The following is an 18,993-nucleotide window of genomic DNA, read 5'->3' on the forward strand; positions in this document are numbered from 1 at the left end:
TGCATCTGGGCAATGCTCACATGGTCCAGAACATGTCCCTGTTTCTGAAAGCTGTGTCTGCTGCTGCTCCTCCTACAAACAGCTGCCTCCCTCTTCTGCAGTCCACTAGTCCATACAGTAACAGGATCTCCCAAGTGGTTGTATTCTCCAAAGTGTTCATAAGCCTGTGGACATAGTCCTGATCCTTATTTCTTTTAAACTTCCCTAAAACTGGACTATAACATTTAGCGAGACATAACTGAAGGCTTGACATAGAGGGAAAAAATTCCTGCTGACCATAACTGTCTTCCAAGTTAATAATTCTGGCCCCACTGTAACCAAGGGAGTATACTTAGCTACCAGAGGTTGTAGGTTCTTGGCCTCTCTAACCCTGAAGAATGGGGAAAGGGGCCCCAGAGGCATGATGAGTTTACCATTTAAATAAATAATGGACCCAGAGTTTTGCAGAAGAGTAATTTATTAGACAGAGAGAGAGAGAGAGAGAGAGGGGAGGGGAGGGGAGGGGAGGGGAGGGGAGGGGAGGGGAGGGGAGGGGAGGAGAGGAGAGAGAGAGAGAAAGAGAGAGAGAGAGAGAGAAAGAAAGAGAAAGACAGCTCCTAAGATGTTGCAGGTGGGGAACCCAGAGCGGGAAATCCGTTTAGATAGAAGCAACTGAAGTTTTTAACCCTTGAGTTATTCCCTCCCCATTCATGTTTTCATCCAATGAGAGGAGTTCTTTCAAACTTCCTCTGGAAGTTTGATCTTTGACTCTAATACCAGATTAGCTACTTGGTCTACAACCCTGAGTTACAGAGCCTTCTTCTCCCAGAGCTTTCCACAGGAATTTGGGACATAAAAGCCCCACTTGACTTTCCCTACCTGGCCCACACATGGGAAAACTAGACCAATAATTTTACATTTGAAACCCCTCTGATCTCCAAATGGAGGCATGGAGACGGGAAATTTCTGCATTTTAAACCCCTTCTCTAGTGGACCTGGGAAGAGACGTTTCTTTAACACAGTCCCTCATCACTACCAGGTATCTTGGAGGGCTTCTTCCTACCTAGCCCCCATTTCAACAGCCATGCTATAAAGTGATCTTTGCTCATTCTCCTGAATGAAACTACCCCTAAACATGAATGCATAACTCAGAGGATAGAATGCAAACCCTTTGCAGTCCCCAGAAAGAATTACATTCTTCCTGTTAACAAATATAATGTAATATGCAGAATGTCACCCCACCCTCAATGAGGACAAGATCTTACATTAGTAATGCAGAGAAGCATATGAACCCCACAAATCTGAGACAGGTCTGAGTTAATTTAGAAAGTTTATTTTGCCCACATTGATGATGTGCACCCATGGTACAGCCTCAGAAGGTCCTGATGACATGTTCCCAAGGTGCACAACTTGGTTTTATATATTTTAAGGAGACATGAGACATCAATCAATATATGTAAGATGTACCTTGGTTCCCTCCAGAAAGGAGGGAAGGACAACTCAAGCAGGGAGGAGGTTTCCATGTCACAGGTAGGTAAGAGACAAACAGTTTTATTCTTTTTTTTTTACTTGCATTTTAGGTTTTGGGGTACATGTGAAGAACATGCAAGATAGTTGCATAGGTACACATGTGGCAGTGTGATTTGCTGCCTTCCTCCCCTTCACCTGTATCTGGCATTTCTCCCCATGCTATCTCTCCCCAGCTCCCCAACCCCCACTGTCCCTCTCCTGTTCCCCCCAACAGACTCCAGTGTGTAATTCTCCCCTCCCTGTGTCTATGTGTTCTCATTGTTCAACACCCACCTATGAGTGAGAACATTCAGTGTTTCATTTTCTGTTCCTGTGTCAGATTGCTGAGAATGATGTTCTCCAGGTTCATACATGTCCCTACAAAGGACACAAACTCATCGTTTTTGATTGCTGCATAATATTCCATGGTGTATATGTGACACATTTTCCCTGTCCAGTCTATCATCGATGGGCATTTGGGCTGATTCCAGGTCTTTGCTCTTGTAAACAGTGCTGCAATGAACATTTGTGTGCATGTGTCCTTATAGTAGAATGATTTATAATCCTTTGAATATATACCCAGTAATGGGATTTCTGGGTCAAATGGAATTTCTATTTCTAGGTCCTTGAGGAATTGCCACACTGTCTTCCACAATGGTTGAACTCATTTACACTCCCACCAGCAGTGTAAAAGTGTTCCTATTTCTCCACATCCTCTGCAGCATCTGTTGTCTCCAGATTTTTTAATGATCGCCATTCTAACTGGCGTGAGATGGTATCTCAATGTAGTTTTGATTTGCATCTCTCTAATGACCAGTGATGATGAAAATTTTTTCATATGTTTGTTGGCCTCATGTATGTCTTCTTTTGTAAAGTGTCTGTTCATATCCTTCACCCACTTTTGAATGGGCTTGTTTGTTTTTTTCTTGTAAATCTGTTTTAGTTCCTTGTAGATTCTGGGTATCAGCCCTTTGTCAGATGGGTAAACTGCAAAAATTTTTTCCCATTCTGTTGGTTGCTGATTCACTCTAATGACTGTTTCTTTTGCCGTGCAGAAGCTGTGGAGTTTGATTAGGTCCCATTTGTCTATTTTGGCTTTTGTCATCAATGCTTTTGGTGTTTTGGTCATGAAGTCCTTGCCTACTCCTATGTCCTGGATGGTTTTGCCTAGATTTTCTTCTAGAGTTTTTATGGTGTTAGGTCTTATGTTTAAGTCTTTAATCCATCTGGAGTTAATTTTAGGGTAAGGTGTCAGGAAGGGGTCCAGTTTCTGTTTTCTGCACATGGCTAGCCAGTTTTCCCAACACCATCTATTAAACAGGGAATCCTTTCCCCATTGCTTGCTTTTGTCAGGTTTATCAAATATTGTATGGTTGTAGATATGTTGTCCTGCCTCTGATGCCTCTGTTTTGTTCCATTGGTCGATATCTCTGTTATGTTACCAGTACTATGCGGTTTTGATTACTGTAGCCTTGTAGTATAGTTTGAAGTCCGGTAGTGTGATGCCTCCCACTGTGTTCTTTTTACTTAGAATTGACTTGGCTATGCAGGCTCTCTTTTGGTTCCATATGAAGTTTAAGGTGGTTTTTTCCAGTTCTGTGAAGAAGGTCATTGGTAGCTTGATGGGGATAGCATTGAGTCTGTAAATTACTTTGGGCAGTATGGCCATTTTCATGATATTTATTCTTCCTAATCCATGAACATGGAACGTTTCTCCATCTGTTTGTGTCCTTTCTTATTTCATTGAGCAGTGGTTTGTATTTTTCCTTGAAGAGGTCCTTTATGTTTCTTGTTGGTCATATTCCTAGGTATTTTATTCTCTTTGTAGCAATTTTGAATGGCAGTGCATTCTTTTTTTTTTTCAAGAGCACTAAATCGTTTATTGATTACACATGATAATGGATGATACACAAGCTTCATTCCCATCTATAATTTTATCTGGTACCATTATTCAATTTAGATATATTGCATAGGATGTGCCAACAATCATCTTTATAACCAATAATTCCATGATTTTTGCTTGGGTAATTCCTTTTAATCGTGAACTTCAGGTCACAACAGTAACTATTAGTTCAACTACACCAAGGTTTCTGAAGACATTGGCTTCTCCACCCAAGCATGTTGTATATAAATTCCAAATAGAACCTGGCATCACCCTGAAGAAATTCTAACTTCACACTGTTGGGGAAATTTACCAAGATGGCTTCAGAGTAGACTAACTTTACACAGCACATTAAAAAAAAAAGACATTTATTCAGCGTCACGATCAGACTATTACATTTAGCAATCAACAGCATGGGTGCAAAAAAAAAAAAAAAGAAAAAGAAAAAATCTACATTAAAACCCTTTGTTGGAATGCTTTACACTTTCCACAGAACAGAAACTAAAATAACCTGTTGTACAATTAGTCACAAATACAGTCCTCGAGTTTTTCGCCCATACACATGAGTATTTGTCTAAATCATGTCTTCTTTGTAGCAGCTAGGCCCTGCCACCACTGTGCTTGGCTGAGTTCACAAATCTGTTGTAACCTGTAGCTTCCCTGTCACTTCTCTGGCTCTCCTCTCCTGCTAAGCTTTGTTTCCTAATTAAAATCTTCTGCCACTGCCATAGCTACTGCTGCTACTGGAACTGCCATAGCCACCTTGGTTTCGTGGTTTGGCAAAGTATTGGCCGCCACCACCATAGGGGCCAGAGCTTCTGCCTCCAAAGTTTCCTCCCTTCATGGGTCCAAAATTTGAAGACTGATTGTTGTAACTGCCAAAATCATTGTAGCTTCCACCACCTCCAAAATTGCCTCCATCATTACCAAATCCATTATAGCCATCCCCACTGCCACCATATCCACCACCACCATGGCTGCCACCAAAGCCACCACGAACACTGAAATTTCCTCCACGACCAAAGTTGTCATTCCCACCGAAACCACCTCCACGACCACCACCAAAGTTTCCAGAACCACTTAGACCTCTTTGGCTGGATGAAGCACCAGCCATCTCTTGCTTTGACAGGGCTTTCCTAACTTCACAGTTGTGGCCATTCACAGTCTGGTATTTCTGAATGACAGTCTTATCCACGGAGTCATGGTCATCAAAGGTTACAAAGGCAAAGCCCCTTTTCTTGCCACTGCCTCTGTCCGTCATGATTTCAATCACTTCAATTTTTCCATACTGTTCAAAATAATCTCTTAGGTGATGTTCTTCAGTGTCTTCTTTAATGCCACCAACGAATATTTTTTTCACAGTTAAGTGGGCACCTGGTCTTTGAGAATCTTCTCTTGAGACAGCTCTCTTTGGTTCCACAACTCTTCCATCCACTTTGTGTGGCCTTGCATTCATGGCTGCATCCACCTCCTCCACAGTTGCATAAGTGACGAACCCAAAGCCCCTGGAGCACTTGGTGTTTGGATCTCTCATGACCACACAGTCTGTGAGCGTTCCCCATTGCTCAAAATGGCTCCTGAGGCTCTCATCGGTTGTTTCAAAGCTCAACTCCAATGAAGAGCTTCCTCAGCTGTTCCGGCTCTTTAGGAGACTCTGACTTAGACATGATCGCGGGAAGAAGAGAGACTTTAACGATGCTGCTTCAGCGGCGTCCACGGGCAGAAAGAGCAGTGCATTCTTGATTTGGCTCTCTTTAAGTCTGTTATTGGTGTAGAGGAATGCTTGTGATTTCTGCACATTGATTTTGTATCCTGAGACTTTGCTGAAGTTGCTTATCAGTTTCAGGAGATTTTGGGCTGAGGCGATGGGGTCTTCTAGGTATACTATCATGTCATCTGCAAATAGAGACAATTTGGCTTTCTCCTTTCCTATTTGAATACCCTTTATTTCTTTTTCTTGTCTGATGCTGTGGCTAGAACTTCCAGTACTATATTGAATAGGAGTGGTGAGAGAGGCATCCTTGTCTAGTGCCAGATTTCAAAGGGAATGCTTCAGTTTTTGCCCATTCAGTTTGATATTGGCTGTTGGTTTGTCATAAATAGCTGTTATTATTTTGAGATACGTTCCATCAATACCGAGTTTATTGAGGGTTTTTAGCATAAAGTACTGTTGAATTTTGTCAAAGGCCTTCTCTGCATCAATTGAAATAATCATGTGGTTTTTGGTTTTGGTTCTGTTTATGTGGTGAATTACATTTATAGACTGTGTGTGTTGAACCAGCCTTGCATCCCCAGGATGAATCCTACTTGATCATGGTGGATAAGCTTTTTGATGTGCTGTTGCAATCGGCTTGCCAGTATTTTATTGAAGATTTTTGCATCTATGTTCATCATGGATATTGGCCTGAAGTTTTCTTTTCTTGTTGAGTCTCTGCCAGGTTTTGGTATCAGGATGATGTTGGCCTCATAAAAGGATTTGAGAAGGATTCCCTCTTTTTGGATTATTTGGAATAGTTTCAGAAGGAGTGGTAACAGTTCCTCTTTGTGTGTCTGGTAGAATTCGGCTGTGAACCCAACTGGACCTGGGCTTTTTTTGTGTGGTAGGCTCTTAATTGCTGCCTCAACTTCAGGTCTTGATATTGGTCTATTCATGGTTTCAACTTCTTCCTGGGCTTGGGAGGACATAAGTGTCCAGGAGTTTATCCATTTCTTCCAAGTTTACTAGTTTATGTGCAAAGTTGTTTGTAATCTCTGATGATGGTTTGAATTTCTGTGAGATCTGTGATGATTTCCCCTTTATCATTTTTTATTGCATCTATTTGGTTATTCTCTCTCTTTTTTTTTAATTAATCTAGCCAGTAGTCTGTCTATTTTGTTGATCTTTTAAAAAAACCAGCTCTTGTATTTATTGATTTTTTGAAGGGTTTTTCATGTCTCTATCTCCTTCAGTTCTGCTCTGATCTTAGTTATTTCTTGTCTTCTGTTAGGTTTTGAGTTTTTTTATCTTGCTCCTCTAGCTCATTCAATTTTGACAATAGGGTGTCAATTTTGGATCTCTCCACTCTTCTCATGTGGGCACTTATTGCTATATATTGTCCTCTGGAGACTGCTTTAAATGTGTCCCAGAGATTCTGGTATGTTGTGTCTTCATTCTTGTTGGTTTCAAAGAACTTCTTTATTTCTGCCTTCATTTTGTTGTTTATCCAGTCAACATTCAAGAGCCAGTTGTTCAGTTTCCATGAAGCTGTGCAGTTCTGAGTTAGTTTCTGAATTCTGAGTTCTAACTTGATTGCACTGTGGTCTGAGAGACTGTTTGTTATGATTTCCATTCTTTTGCATTTGCGGAGGAGTGATTTACTTCCAATTATGTGGTCAATTTTAGAGTAGGTGAGATGTGGTGCTCAGAAGAATGTATATTCTGTGGATTTGGGATGGAGAGTTCTGTAAATGTCAATCAGGTTTGCTTGTTCCAGGTCTGAGTTCAAGTCCTGGATATCCTTGTTAATTTTCTGTCTGGTTGATCTGTCTATTATTGACAGTGGAGTGTTAGAGTCTCCCACTATTATTGTGTGGGAGTCTAAGTCTCTTTGTAAGTCATTAAGAACTTGCCTTATGTATCTGGGTGCTCCTGTATTGGGTGCATATATATTTAGGATCATTAGCTCTTCTTGTTGCATCAATAAACTTTAGATCTTGACCAAATTTTGGGAGATCAGGGATTCTCTGGAGTGGGTACTCCCAGACATCAGCAAATTGTCCTGTTGGCTTGAGCCATAACGTTAGCTCACGCTGGTACCAAGCACTGACAGGTTTGTCAAGTCAGGGCATCTCTACTCAAAATCTCTTTATGGTTGCCAAAATGTGAGTCCCAAATATCTGAGACAGGTCTCAATTAATTTAGAAAGGTAGAAGATGCACACGTATGACACAGCCTCAGGAGGTCCTAATGATGTGTGCCTGAGGTGGCAGTGCATAGCTTGGTTTTATATATTTTAGGGAGACATGAGACATCAATCAATATATGTAAGATATACATTGGTACTGTCCAGAAAGGAGGAGCAAATCAAGCAGGGACAGGGCTTCCAAGTCACAGGTAAGTAACAGACAGTTGCATTCTTTTGAGTTTCTGATTACCCTTTCCAAAGAAGGCAATTGAATATGCATTTATCTCAGTGAGAAGAGGGATGATTTTGAATAGAATGAGAAGCACGTTTGCCCTAAGCTATTCCTAGCTTGACTTTTCCCTTTAACGTAGTGATTTCCAAGATTTATTTTTCTTTCACAAGTTCAAATCCTCATTTAAGAATAAAATATTTGCTCTATTCCTGTAGACTCAAAGAGCCCATTAAAATGCTTTACCAAATAAATGCAGTCTTACTTCAACAGTAAATTCATGTTCTACCTAAAGAAACACTTATAGCAGCATTAAATTCCAGTTTCTCCCATTTCATACCATATGTCTTTCAAAAATATTGGAATCTAATTTCTGCTCATAGAAGTCCATTAAAAAGTAAAAATAAAAACTAGAATCATCACACTACTCAACTTCAAATGATACTACAGGGCTACAGTAACCAAAACAGCATGGTATTGGTACAAGAACAGATAAGCAAACCCAGAAATAAGACCACAAACCTACAACCATCTGATCATCAACAAATCTGACAAAAATAAGCACTGGGGAAAGGATTCCCTATTTAATAAATGGTGCTGAGAGAACTGGTTTGCCATATGCAGAAAATTTAAAATTGACTCCTTCTTTATACAATATACAAAAATCAACTCAAGACAGATTAGAGACTTAAATGTAAAACTCAAAGCTATAAAAACCCCAGAAGAAAACTAAAGCAATATCATGTAATACATAGGCATCAGCAAAGATTTTATGATGAAGATGCCAAAAGCAATTGCAACAAAAGCAAAACTTGACAAATGAGATCTAATTAAACTAAAGAGCTTGTGTTCAGCAAAAGAGACAATCATCAGAGTAAACAGACAACCTACAGAATCGGAGAAAATTTTTGCAATCTATGCATTTGAGAAAGGTCTAATATCCATGTATAAGAAACTTAAACAAACTTACAATGTACACCAACTCAATTTTGATCCCCAGGCCTATCCACAAGTGTCTTTGTGCACTCTCAGGGCTTGGGACTGAATTCCCAAAGGTGGATCTCAGCAGGTATCTTTTCTACATATTCAACAAAGAGCTATTTGTTGAGTTTATCAATCTGTTAACCTAGGCAACTAAGCAACAAATTAGTCACATCCAGGTTACTAATATATTATTGTTGCAATTGGCTTATGAGAAACATTGGTCAAATCAATGCAAGTCCAAATTTTATAAAAATGGCAAACTTCTAAGTAATCAGGTGGGAAACTTCATGGGGGCCCATCCCAGGCTCTGCTCCCAGCTGGGGCAATGCCAGTGGCTTTCCTTGGGCCGATGTAGAGCCCATGGACCTCTATCTCAGAGCAGCCACCACTGGTAGTGCAGGACTGGACTTACTCTGTCCCAACAAATTAGTGCTAAAAGAAGGAAAATACCCCAAAAGGGTTGCAACAGGGATCTGGGACCCACTGCCTCTGGGAAGAGTAGGATTAGTCCTAGGGCAATTGAGCCTGTCCACTAAAGGAATTAATGTCCTAATTGGGGTAACTGATAGTGGTTATCAAGTTGAGATATTAGTTATTATGGAACATAAAAGTCTGCATATTCTTTCCCCTGGATCAAAGATAGCACAGTATTTCTGCCATACTGCATCTCCAATTCCCAAGGAAAACAATAGGGAAAAGGCAGTTTTGGAAGCAAGGGAACCACAAACCCATTATCACCTTAAAAATTGGAAATAAAAATTTTACTGGCTTATTGGACAGAGGGGCAGATAGTTCAATCATTAGTGATCACAACTGGCCAGAAACTTGGCCTTGGGTCACTCAGAAACAAAAACTTGTCAGCACTGGGGAGGCACACACACCCCTAACATGTGATTCAGAAGGAAAAAAGGCAGTTATACAAACTCTGATTATGCCCATCCCTGTTAAACTTTGAGGATGGGACCTATTAGCCCAATGGGGGTAGGGGGGTCACTCTGCATACCCCTTTCTAATAATGGCCGCTGTTATTATTCCCCACCTACCCCTGACATAGCTCTCTCAGGATCCTATCTGGGTAGAACAGTGGCCTCTAAGGGAGAGAAATTACAAAGAGCCCATGAATTAGTTGAGGAGCAATTAAAAGCTGGCCATATAGAACCATTTAACAGCACTTGGAATTCACCCATTTCTGTCCCTCTCAAAAAGTCTGGCAAATGGAGACTTTTACATGAGTTATAGATTATTAATGCTAATTTACAACCTATGGGGCTGCTTCAGCAGGAGCTCCCCTACCCCATGACAATTCCTCAAAATTGGCCTATTATCATTATTGATCTAAAAGGCTGTTTTTATCCTATTCCATTTGCAGAACAAGACAGAGAAAAGTTTGTATTTATAATACCACTATCAGTAATGAATGGCCAGCTTGTCAATTTCATTGGAAAGTGCCTTCTCAAGGAATGCTGAACAGTCCTACGATATGTCAGTATCATACAAATGAGGCTTTACTTCCCAGTAGAAAATTTCCTAATTGCAAGATTGTTCACTTTATGGATGATATATTACTGGCAAACCCAATGAAGCCAGTACTTTTAAGTTTACATGCCTCTGTCATAAAGAATACACAGTTAAGAGGTTTAATTATAGCCCTGAAAAAGTACAGATGTCTTCTCCTTGGAAATATCTTGGATACATACTAACTTTTTGGAGAGTAAGACCTCAAAAGGTTAAATTAAATACTAGCAACTTACACACCTTAAATGATTATCAGAAACTGCTAGGCAATATTAACTGATTTTGTCCTACCTTGGGCATATCTACTGATAAGTTGCAAAACCTGTTTTTTATCTTAAAAGGCAATGCTGGCCTGGATTCTCCCAAATATTTAACCCCTGCAGCAAAAAGGGAAATTGAGGAAAAAGAACAAACCATTTCTCACAGGCAACTAGCTCACATAGACCTGCACTATTCAGTTCAATTGTTTGTCTTTCCCACCAAACGCTCCCCTACAGGGTTAATAGGACAGATGACCCCAGGGCTACACTTCCTATAATGGGTTTTTTGCTCACATATTGGGACTAAAACACTGTCTCCCTATATCCAGTTAGTCAGTAAAGTTATCTATTCGGGCTGCAGATGATGCAATCAGTTACTAGTTTATGACCCTGATATCATCAGGATTCCTTTAAGTAAAAAGCAAATCAAAGCAGTATTGCTCCTCTCTTTAGATCTTCAGATAGCACTCTCTGATTTCACTAGCCATATAGAGCATGTCCTTCCTGTTGACAAGCTCCTTCAGTTCTTATCTTGTACTTCTGCGGTTTTGCCTACAAAAACAGTTCAATCCCCCATACCTAATGCTTTAACACTGTTTACTGCTGACTCAGGTAAACATGAAAAAGCAGTTGTTTGGTGAAGACCACATAATTTTCTCACTCATTCTGGATATACTACCACTCGGAGAGCTGAGTTTGGAGCTTTAATACTGGCCCCAGAAACTTTTCCTGCTCAGCCCCTTAGTCTTGCTAGTGACTCCACTTACTCGTCTATTTATTGCAGAACCTTGAAACAGCCCTCATTAAGTCTACTCTTGAACCCACTTTGTGTGCCCTTTTTCTCCAACTTCAGCAATTGCTAGATCAATGCATACATCCTATTTTTATTACACACATTTGGGCCCACAGCTCACTGCCTGACCCACTGGTTTATGGCAATGATCAAGCAGACCTACAGGTTAGGACATCACTGCTTGACCAAACCACCCAATCACATCAATTTTTTTCCACGAAAATTGGAGAAACTTATCTCAACAATTTCAACTTACCCAGAGACTAACTCAACAAATCCTGCAATGCCCAGATTGCCAGCTAACAGGCACATCCCCTCCTTCAACAGGTGTTAACCCTAGAGGACTAAAACCTAATTAGTTATGGCAAACAGATGTTATGCACATCCCTGAATTTGAAAAACTAAGATACGCACATGTACCTGTTGATACCAATTCTCATTTATTGCTTATGGTTTTCCTGGAGAGTCCAACCCGATATGTTATTAAACATCTTCTCTTAACTTTTCCGTTTATGGGGTTGCCCACAAAAATTAAACCTGATAATGGTCCAGCTTATGCCAGCTCACAATTTCAACACTTTTGTCACACATGGAGCAACCAATATTTTAGACGCATTCCATATAACCCCTAAGGACAGGCCATAGTAGAACGCGCCCACTCCACCCTTAAAAATATGTGCAGAAAACAAAGAAGGGGGAATATGAATAACACTACTAGCACATGTCTTATTTACCCTTAATTTTTAAAATTTAGATGACAAATTTCAATCAGCTATAGAAAAGCACTTTGCTAAAACCTCTCAAGACAAAACTGCAGTTTTAAGGAAAGCTGTAAATACTAATAAACGATGTGGTCAAAATGATTTGCTAACATGGGAAAGAGGATATGCTTGTATTCACTCCCCCTAAGGTCTTTGGATTCTAGCACGACACATCAAAGCTTACCATGGCATGGCTAGGACCCAACCCAATACCAGAAATGAAGGAGATGACCCTGCAGCCCTGAATGATGTGGCTTCCTTGGACAAAACAGGCCCTAGACATCACATGGGAAATGCTGAAGAAGACAACTCAGAAGGCTGAACAACTCCTGCTCTGGACACAGACACCATTCACTCCAGATAATTCATTCCTTACTATGATCTCTATTGTATATTGCAACTCACGTAGATATGGATCTTTTTTGTGCTCTTGCTTTGTCTGCAACCTGTACCTGCTCCACTCTATTGGGCTCATCTCTTGGATCCACCTTTCTTTTGCACTGTTACCTGGGCAGACACTCCCTTCCCAGCCTCTAATAACATAACTGCCTGAATAAGGGGAATAGATTTCCCCCCAGTGGGGTCCCTCATTTAATGGCACACATTAGATTAAGGTGCCAGGCAACACTATGTATTACTCCTCTGTCCTCCCACTGTGCATCAGTTATAAAAATTCTAACCCTTCCTGTGTACCTCCCAAACACAATTACGGCTACATCATGGCAAGGGAAATGTCCTAACAGTCTTAGTTGCAGGTAGCCTCAAACTGGGCAATGCAATCAATGCCACTTTCCCAAACATTCCTTCCTCTGCTAAAGAATAAAGCTGGGAAAGTAATGGATTCCACTTTAGCTGGGAGGTCTGTCACAGGGAACAAGCCTCTAGTCTCCAGTTAGGCAATTGAAACATCTTAGACTGGAGCCCCCACAGCCATTTGCAGGGCAATTTTACTGATGTCCACATCTATCATAGCATCAATGACAGTTTCATAGCCATGTCCTGTTCCCCTATAATTTGGGCCAGTAGGGGGCTGGGATAGCTCAGACCCCAAGTAGAGTCCAGGCCACCCCAAGACACTCCGGCACCTGAGACATCTTAGCACCCCCTTAACACCTGATATGGGACATATCTAATTTTAGTCACAATTATACTATGACATTTTTTCATAATCACACTGATCAATGCCGATTTGCACTACCCGTCCATATGTTTTCTTTATGGGAACCAATATTTCTATTTTATCCCAAAACTCCATGATTGTGACCCAAGTGCAGGGACAGGCTTGGTTTGCCTCTTGTATCTCTAATTACCATATCTCTAAATACCAATATTAAATATTACTAGTGTCATGACGTTGAGGAAACAATCTGAGGCTTTCCTACCAGTCAATTTAACACACAATTAGCAAGTTCCCTCTGCTCTTGCCACCTTAGAATGTGCCCTGTCCTAGGTCAGGCACAAAAGATTCATAGTTAGACTTATAGCCTTTATAATCTCAGCCATAATCATCCTAGCAACTGCTAGTGTGCCTGCAGCATCGATTACTGAATCAGTACAAACAGCTACTTTTGTAGATAATTTGTCTGGAAATGTGTCTAATGAGCTTCTCTTACAGCAGGATATAGACTGCAAGATTCTTGCACATCTGCAAGCCTTTGAGGCTGCCTTGAGACATTTAGGGGAGTGACAACATGCACTGGCATTCTGACAGCAATTTAACTGTGACCTTGGACTCACTCAATACATAGTTGGGATAAGGTGAAACAACACCTCTAGGGAATTTTCATGACATTTAACAGCAGGCATAAAGCAACTTAAAACTAAAATTCTAGCACCCCTAAGCACTGTAGGTCTACATGCCCAACAAACATCCATATGAAAGGGTGTGCAAGAACATGTCTCCTGAATTGACCCCACTCCTGGAGGTCAGTCCTTGATTGGAAAATAATGTTACTGGTTATACTCATGTTTGTCTTATGTCACTTACTAATTCTAGGAAGCCAGAATACAAGCAGTGACCACCACACCTGACAGACCTATTAATGCACACATCTGTTCTCTTCAATCAACAAAACCTGATACAAAAAATAGAAAAGGGAGAGGTGTAGGAGTTCAGTCAGAGTGGGGAGAATTTATAGGAAAAGAATGCAAATTTTCTTGGAAGGCCAGGAGGTTTTTGCAAAAGCCTTGGGGAAGAGGTTATGGCTGAAGGCAGACTAATCCTTTTTCCTTGAGCAAATAGCTATAGAGCAGATACAAGGGAATGTATGGGAGCTTGTTTACTCATGTGGTCCTAAGGCCAACCTTTGGACATCCGTGGACACGTGACTGCTCTCTACTCAGGGGGTCACCAAATTTAGTTACCCATAAAAGGTGTTTGCTTTAGGCCTATGTCATGAAATCTGTACTAAGTAAAGGCCCACAGGGCTGGCTGGTGGGGACCATGGCTGCTGACTCTTTACAGCACCCTCCTTGGTGTCTGTGAGTGGCCTGGTTCCTGGTTTTTCACTATATATCTGTGTCTGAATACATTTGTCGTCCATTGCTGGGTCGGAGTCTGTGGGTTGGACCTCACAGATTTTTGTTTAAGATGAGAGATGTGGATTCAGTTTTATTCTTCTACACTATGCCTTGTCAATTATCTCAGCACCATTTGTTGAATAGGGTGTCCTTTCCCCACTTTATGTTTTTGTTTGCTTTGCTGAAGATAAGTTGGCTGTAAGTATTTGGCTTTATTTATGGATTCTTTATTCTGTTCCATTGATCTATATGCCTAAAGTTACACCAGTACCATGCTGTTTTGGTGACTATGATCTTATAGTGTAATTTGAAACTGGGTAATGTGATGCTTCCAGATTTTTTCTTTTTGCTTAGTTTTTCTTTGGTTATAAAGGCTCTTTTTTGATTCCATGTGAATTTTAAGATTTTTTTTTTAGTTCTTTGAAGAATGATCATGGTATTTTTCTGGGAATTGCATTAAACTTGTACATTGCTTTCATTGTGGTCATTTTCACAGTATTGATTCTACCCATTCATGAACATGGAATGTATTTCCATTCGTTTGTGTCACCTCTGATTTCTTTCAGCAGTGTTTTGTAGTTTCCCTTGTAGAGGTCTTTCACCACTTTGGTTAGGTATGTTCCTAATTATTTGATTTGATTTGATTTGATTTATTTTAATTTTGCAGCTATTATAAAAGGAGTTGAATTCTTGATTTGATTTTTAGTTTATTCACTGCTGATGTGTAGCAGAGCTACTGATTTGTGTACATTTATTTTGTATCCTGAAACTTTGCTGAATTCATTTACTAGTTCTAGGAGCTTTTTGGAGGAGTCTTTGGGATTTTCTAGGTATGATTATATCATCAGCAAACGGTGACAATTTGACTTTCTTTTTACCAATTTGGATGCCCTTGATTTCTTTCTCTTGTCTGATTGCTCTGGCTAGGACTTCCAGTACTATGTTGAATAAAAGTGGTGAAAGTGCACATTTTTTTTTGGTTACAGTTCCCAGAAAGAATGCTTTCAACTTTTCCCCATTCAGTATAATGTTGATTGTGGATTTGCCACAGATGGCTTTTATTACCTTAATGTATATCCCTTTATGCCAATTTTGCTGAGAATTTTAATCATAAAGTCATGCTGGATTTTGTCAAATGCTTTTTCTGCATCTATTGAGATGATAATTTGTTTGTTGTTTTAAATTCTGTTTATGTGGTGTATCAGTTTTGTTGACTGGTGGATGTTAAACGATGCCTACATCCCTGATATGAAACCTATGTGATCATTGTGCATTATCTTTTTGATATGCTGATGGATTCAGTTTGTTGGTATTTTGTTGATGATTTTTGCTTTTATGTTCATCGGGGATATTGGTCTGTAGTTGTTTTTTTGTTTTTTTGTTTGTTTTTGTCCTTCTCTGGCTTTGGTATTAGGGTAATAGTGGCTTCACAGAATGATTTAGGGACAATTTCCCTTTTATCTATCCTGTGTAATAGTGATTGTTGTTTTTAATTGTTTATGTGGTGTATCAATAGGATTGGTATCAATTCTTCTTTGAATGTCTGGTAGAATTCAGATATGAATTTCGCTGTTTCTGGACTTTTTATTTGTTGGCAGTTTCTAAATTACCATTTCAATCTCCCTGCTTGTTATTGCCCTGTTCACAGTTCCTGTATCTTCCTGGTTTAATCTAGGAGGGTTGTATGTTTCCAGGAATTTATCCGTCTCCTCTATGTTTTCCAGTTTATGCTCATAATGGTGTTCATAGCAGCCTTGAATAATATTCTGTATTTCTGTGGTATCAGTAGTAATATCTCCCATTTCATTTCTAACTGAGCTTATTTGGATTTTCTCTCTTCTTGGTTAATCTCACTAATGGTCTTTCAATTTTATTTGTCTTTTCAAAGAACCAGCTTTTTGTTTTATTTATCTTTTGTATCTTCTTTTGTTTGTTGCTTTCAATTTCATTTAGGTCTGCTCTGATCTTTGTTATTTCCTCTGCTGGGTTTGGGTTTGAATTGTTCTTGTTTCTCCAGTTCTGAGGTATGACTTTAGATTGCCTATTTGTGCTCTTTCAAACTTTTTGATGTAAGCATTTACTGCTATGTACTTTCCTCTTAGCACTGCTTTTGCTATATTCCAGAGGTTTTGATAGATTATGTCATTACTGTCATTCAGTTCAAATAATTTTTTTATTTCCATCTTGATTTTGTTGTTGACCCAATAATCATTCAGGAGCAGATTATTTAATTTCCATGTATTTTCATGATTCTGAGGATTATTTTAGGAGTTAATTTCCAATTTTATTCCACTGTGGACTGACAGAATACTTGATATAATTTCAATTTTATTAAATTTACTGAGACTTGTTTTGTCTCTATTGTATAGTCTATCTTGGAGAATGTTCCATGTGCTAATGAATAGAATGTATATTCTGCAGTTGTTGAATAGAATGCTCTGTAAATATCTGTTAAATCCATTTGTTTTAGGGCATAGTTTAAGTACATTATTTATTTATTTTCTGTCTTGATGACCTGTTTAGTGCTGTCAGTGCAGTACTAAAGATTCCCACTATTATTGTGTTGCTGTCTATCTCATTTCTTAGGTCTAGTAGTAATTACTTTATAAATCTGGGAGCTCCAGTGTTAGGTGCACATCTATTTAAGATTGAGACATTTTTCTGTTGGACTAGTTCTTTTATCATTAGATAATGTTTCTCTTTGTCTTTTTAAACTACTGTTGCTTTAAGTTTGTTTTTGGTATAAGAATAGCTACTTCTGCTTGCTTTTGGTGTCCATTTGTGTGGAATATCTTTTTGCATACCCCATTACCTTAAGTTTATGTAAGTCTTAATGTGTTGGATGAGTCTCCTGAAGACAACGGAAACTTGATTGGTGAATTCTTATTTATTCTGCCATTCTGTATCTTTTCAGTGGAGCATTTAGGCCACTCATATTCAGTGTTAGTATTGAATGCTATTTGTTGCGTGAATATCTTGGGAATTTTTTCATTGTCTTACTGTCACATAGGCCCTGTGAAATTTATGCTTTAAAGGGATTCTATTTTAGTGTACTTTAAGGATTTGTTTCAAGATTTAGAGCTCCTATTAGCAGTTCTTGTAGTGCCATTTCGGTAGTGAGAAATTCTCTTAGCATTTGTTTTGAAAAGACTGTATCTTTCCATCATTTCTGAAGCTTAATTTTGCTGGGTACAAAATTCTTAGCTAATAATTGTTTTGTTTAAGGATGCTAAAAATAGGATCCCAATTCCTTCTAGCTTGTAGGGTTTCTGCTGAGAAATCTACTGTTACTTTGATAGCTTTCCTTTATAGATTATCAGATGTTTCTGCCTCACACCTCTTAAGATTCTTTCCTTATCTCAACCTGATGACTATATGCCTTGGTGATTACCTTTTTGCAATGATTTCCCAGGTGTTATTTGAGCTTTTTGTTCTTAGATGCCTTGGTCTCTAGCAAGGCCAGGAAAGATTTCCTCAATTATTCCCTCAAAAATGTTTTCCAGACTTTTAGATTACTCTTCTTCCTCAGGAACACCAGTATTTTTAGGTTTCAATGCTTAATGTAGTACCAATCTTCTAGGAGGCTTTGTTCATTTTTTTTAAATTCTTTTTTCTCTGCTTTGATGGATTAGATTAATTTGAAAGCCTGGTCCTTGAACTTTGAATTTCTTTCTTCTGCTTGTTTGAATCTATTGCTGAGACTTTCTAGTGCATTTTTCTTTCTTTTTTAAAAAAAATTTTTTATTACACTCTACGTTCTCGGATACATGTGCAGAACATGCAGGTTTGTTCTATAGGTATACACATGCCACAGTGGTTTGCTGCACCTATCAACCCACCATCTCCATTAGCTATTTCTCCTAATGCTATTCCTCTCCTAGCCTCCCATCTCCCAACAGGACCCAGTGTGTGATGTTCCCCTCCCTGTGTTCATGTGTTCTCATTGTTCAACCTCCCATTTATAAGTGAAAACATGTGACGTTTGGTTTTCTGTTCCTGTGTTAGTTTGCTGAGAATGATGGTTTCCAGCTTCATCCATTTCTGTGCAAAGGACATGAACTCATTCTTTTTTATGGCTGCATAGTATTCCATGGTGTATATGTACCACATTTTCTTTATCCAGTCTAGGCATTTGGGTTGGTTCCAAGTCTTTGCTATTGTGAATAGTGCCACAATAAACATATGTGTGCATGTATCTTTATAGTAGAATGATTTATAATCCTTTGGGTATTTCCCAGTAATGGGATTGCTGAGTCAAATGGTATTTCTGGTTCTAGATCTTTAAGGAAGCCCCACACTATCTTCAACAATGGTTGAACTACTTTTCACTCTCACCAACAGTATACAAGCATTTCTGTTTCTCCACATCCTCTCCAGCATCTGTTGTTTCTTAACTTTTTAACTACCACCATTCTCACTGGCATGAGATGGTATCTCATTGTGGTTTTGATTTGCATTTCTCTAATGACCAGTGATGATTAGCTTTTTCTCATGTTTGTTGGCTGCATAAATGTCTTCTTTTGAGAAATGTCTGTTCATATCTTTCCCCTACTTTTTGATGGAATGGCTTGTTTTTTTCTTGTAAATTTGTTTAAGTTCCTTGGAGATTCTGAATATTAGCCCTTTGTCAGATGGAGAGATTGCAAAAATTTTCTCACATTCTGTAGGTTGCCTGTT

Source organism: Callithrix jacchus, chromosome 11 (genome assembly GCF_049354715.1).
Source record: "Callithrix jacchus isolate 240 chromosome 11, calJac240_pri, whole genome shotgun sequence".
In the NCBI taxonomy this organism is placed as follows: Eukaryota; Metazoa; Chordata; class Mammalia; order Primates; family Cebidae; genus Callithrix; species Callithrix jacchus.